Source organism: Drosophila eugracilis, unplaced genomic scaffold (assembly GCF_018153835.1).
Source record: "Drosophila eugracilis isolate 14026-0451.02 unplaced genomic scaffold, ASM1815383v1 contig_275, whole genome shotgun sequence".
NCBI lineage: Eukaryota > Metazoa > Arthropoda > Insecta > Diptera > Drosophilidae > Drosophila > Drosophila eugracilis.
Window position 1 is genome coordinate 177,853 of NW_024573124.1, and position 4,922 is coordinate 182,774.

Sequence of the window (4,922 nt, forward strand, 5' to 3'; positions counted from 1 at the left end):
ATATTGTGTACCTACTGGGGAAAACTTCAGAATTAAGAATTTCTGGAGTAAGCCAGGTTTCGGTAAACACAATGACCTGGGATGCAAACGAGAAGCTTACCGAGAACAAATTAGAAAGTTTAGAACGTAAGCCTCTTGTGTTCTGGTACGTAAGAATAAAGGATGATGTTAGTTTTTTAGGTTGGCAGGAGCGTTTACTTGTGGAAGCTTTACTCCTAAGGGGCGACTTTTTTTCTTTTTTTTATTCTTAAGCTGATGTTCTTGAACGAAAATATGTTGCGGCCAGAAATTGGTCGAACAGATATCATCAAAAGCCATCGGAGGAACACGGATCTTGAAAGATGCCACGTTCCTAGCGTAGGAATATTTATATTTAGTAATATATTCCACTCTAATATCGACTTTAAGTTTTGCTTGAATGTAAGCTAAGATGTCCGATTCGGACGTATCAGGGGAAAGCCGGGAAACAAAAATGTGTTTCTCTAGAGGAATCCCTATCAAGGGTTTTGGCGGGGCGGGAGGTTTGCTCACGCTACCAGTGGGTGCCGGTAATCCGGACCCTAAGTTCCTCTGGTGAGTTAAGGGTACATTTTTTTGGGCTTGTAGAACCGTTGGCACGGGAGGGTCCAATGCGACTACCTCGGACTGCTCATCGGACAAATGCCTACGCACCTTAGCAACATTTTCGGGATCCGAAATATGGGCTGTTACCGGTGTCGTCACGATTGGAGTGGTGGACGGCAGCGGTGACAATGAAGGAGACTGTTGAACATCAGACGTAGGGAGAAGGAAGTTATTTGCATTACTGGCGGTAACCGCCGGCGGCAAACGGGACGTTTTTTTGCGCTTAGGAGACTCATTCAACAGTTGTAAATTGTTGAACTGAGTGTCCAGCGCAGAAAACAGGTCATTAGCTTTTCGAAAAGCAACCAATACCTAACCGAACCCATTTTTAGTCTGCCGCATAAAAGATCTAATTTCCTTCTGGGCCTCACGGCATCTGTCACAACAGTAGTGTAAGCCAGAGTCGGAACGACCCAAAGCATCCGGAACGGTGGCTGACTTAAACCCTGCACACTTGGAGTGCGCAATGTTATCACACAGCCAACAGTGGACACTTACTTGGTCAACCGACACAATTTTATTGCATTTTTTAATACAACAGATGATATCAGACATTTTGGCAAAATAATTTAAAATATAAACCACTGTGCCAGACATGGGTTTTGGACATGGGCATAGATGGAAAATCGATCACAGCTAAAGTTTACGTAGCAGACGACGATCTATTGCAGGAGGTCTTCCTTTTGGGACAGGACGTCATCATTAGCGCTTACCTCGAGCTGAATTTCGAATCAGACGAGTCAAGAATCGAACGATCAGTTCATCAGCCGATAGCCACTGCAAGCGATACCAAGATCGCAAGACTTCTGGACAATTTCCACAGCGAAACCAAAAGTGAGCAAATGCGCAGCTTGCTGGAGAAGTTCGCCGATGTTTTCTCAACAGGACTAGAAGGCATTGAAAAGACAAGCGCAGTCAAGGCAGACATCATCGTCGAGAGCAGTCAGCCAGTAGCTCAAGCCCCATATCGAGTTTCCGAGCCAAAGAAAGAAGTCGTCAGCAAAATGGTTGACGAGCTTCTCAAACAGGATATCATCACAGCATCCATATCCGAGTACGCCAGCCCGGTGGTGCTCATCAAGAAGCCGAATGGTAGCGATCGTAGGTGTGTCGATTATCACTGTATAAACAAGCTGATCAGGAAGGAAAATTTCCCAGTAACGAACATCAAGGATCGTCTGCAGGAAGCTAAAAGATTTAAAAACTTTTCACCCTAGGACCTCAACAGTGAATATTATCAGATTGAGGTAGCCCCAGAGAGCCGAAAGTTTATTGCCTTCATCGCCACAGACGTATTGTACGAGTTCAAGTGACTTCCATTCGGGTTGAAAAACGCACCCGCTGTTTTCAATCGACTCATGGCCGAGCTACAGAAGAGAGTAAAGAAAGCAGACATGATTCACTACATGGACGATATCCTTATTGATAGCCAAACCAATCGCGGAGATGTACGAGAAGCTTGAAAGTTTTAAAGGAGTGCGGATTAACTTTGAGCCGGACAAGTTGGAGTTGTCTAAGCAATCAATAACATTTCTTGGTCACCAGATACACGCGGAAGGAATCAGTCCATGTGAAATCAAGACGAATGCCATCAAATTGTTTCTGAAGCCTGTCACCGATATAAGAAAGTTTTTGGGTCTCACCGTTTATTTCCGCAAATTCGTCGCTGGATATGCCATTATATCAGCACCGTTGATAATTCCATTGCGCAAGGTTCAGCCATTCATTTGGAAAGCGCCACAACAAGATGCCTTCAACGAGCTGACGAGTTGCCTGATCTCGAATCCAGTGCCGTTGGTTTAGCGGGAGTGTTTCTACAGCGTGAAGACGATCAGCTGAAATCAATCGCGTACTATAGCCGAGCTACTTCCAAACCGGAGAAGAACTATCACAGCTACGAACTTGAGGCTATAGCTGTCGTGGAATCTTTGGAGCAAATCAAGTACTGAATCTATAGAGAAACGAGAGCTCATAGCCCTCATCACCAGATGGTGGTTGCGTATCCTGGAATTTGACATAGACATCGTTCATCGAGCTGGAACACATATGAGCCATGTCAACGCACTAATCCGAGCGCCGTTCGAAGATACTCGAGAAATGGACACAGCGTGCCTTAAGATCGCCAAAACCATAATCGACGAGGAAGATTGGCTATTCTCGATACAGCTGCAGGATAAGAAAAACCAGAAAATTGTAGCCGACATGAAATTGGACAAGAAATAGGAAACCGACGAGTATGTGATCGAGCAAGATCGCTTGTTTCGAAAACATGACAACAACTTATTATGGGTTGTTCCACCATACACATGGATCACCTGGGACCATTTCCGAATAGTTCCAAATGTAACGAACACATTCTTGTGATAGTCGACGCCTTTACCAAATTCACCATAGTACGTGCGGTGAAAAGTACAGCAACAAAGCACGTCCTGGTTGTACTACAAGATGTCACCATCTACTTGGGACTGCCAAATCGAATTGTAACCGATCGTGGTACAGCTTTTACGTCCAAGGATTTCGAGAAGTACTGCAAGTCGAACAATGCGAATCACATCATCAATGCTGTAAGGACACCGAGAGCCAATGGTCATGCAGAACGAACAAACCGCATAATTCTGTCAATGTTATTGCCTTCTAATGACAACGACAAGCGTTGGGATGACAATATTCGATCAATCCTGTGGAGCATTAATACCATAAAAAATAGCACTACTAAATGCTCCCATTTCAGCTTCTTTACGGTTACGAGCCCCGCGACATTTTGAAGAACACGATAACCAACGTCATCCAAAGCCAGAACCAAAAGATGCTAACAGATGCCGAATTGGAACAGCTATGAGCAGATGCTGCGACTTTAGTCAACGATCACCGAGCTGCTGCCAAGAGACGCTGCGATGCCAAACATTCAAAGAAAAACTTTAAAACTTTAGCCTCGCTACAAAGGTCGTTTTATCATCAGCAGAGTCCAGCCAAATGACATATATCTAGTCGAAGATATCCCTCACGCCCAACGGAAGCAGAGACACTACAAGTCGGTGTATTCGTCCGACAAGATAAAACCGTGGTACGAGCTACCACCAGATGACCCATATGAAGACGACCATTTGGAAGATGATCCATGTGTCCTGCGAGGACGCAGAGATTTGTCAGGAGAGGCCGACTATGAACAGCGCCTAATTCGCATTCCTGTCGATAGCCCGATAGTGTTGGAAAACGCCTGGTTAGTAGTGTTGCCAAGAGACGATCTGTGTTCAAATTCAAAACATACAATCCAAACCCTTACCACTTGAAAATGGAGTCCCACAAGGATCACCATTATCCGTAAGCCTATTTGCAATTGCCTATAACAAAGAATATAGAATCATATGTCTTCACAAACCGTTCGAATTTACACCATACGCAGATGACTATACAATCGTAAAAAGATAAAAAAGAAGAGATACATTTAAGAATGGTGCAATTACTCTGGATCCAACTTCAAAATACTTAGCACTTTCAATTTAAAAAACAAAAAGACGTTAAAAATATTAGGTGTTACTATAACTAATAATTATAAATGGGACATACAAATAGATCAGTTAGTAATGCAAATTGTATTATAAAATGTCTCTCTGGCACTACTTTCAACTGTCATATTAAAACTATTATTTAAATAATCAACTCAGTTATCATGTTAAAAATTAATTATGGGTTATTTCTATACGGAAAGGCTCCCAAATCAAAACTTAACTGCAAAGCAATATTCAAAAATATATTCAAAAGTTCAAAGAAATGAAAGATATCTTCAAACAGCACCCATTCTTATACCCAGACGGCTCAAAGTCCGTCCAAAAAAACGATTAAAAATAATGGTTAGCACACCAAATATTAGTTTGTTTTCTACATAATGTCGTTATTTCTTAGTCAGATAAGAAAAAACCAATATATATAACCTTTTGATTTTTGACTGTTTGATTTCTCTTTTAAATTTAAATAAAGTCTAACTACATATTTATGTTTAAAACGATAATTAAATAAGCTTTATTATAGCATTTTTATACCCCTTACTAGTAGAGTTAAAGTAGAGTTAAAGGGTATTTAAGATTCGTTAAAAAGTATGTAACAGGTAGAAGAAAGCGTTTCCGACTCTATAAAGTTTATATATTTTTCATCATTATCAATAGCGAAGGCGATTAGACCATGTCCGTCCGTCCATCCGTCTATCCGTCTATCCGTATGAACTCTGAGATCTCAAGAACTATAAGAGATACTACGTTGAGATTAAACATGAAGATTCTGGAGGTCCCTACGCTGCGCAA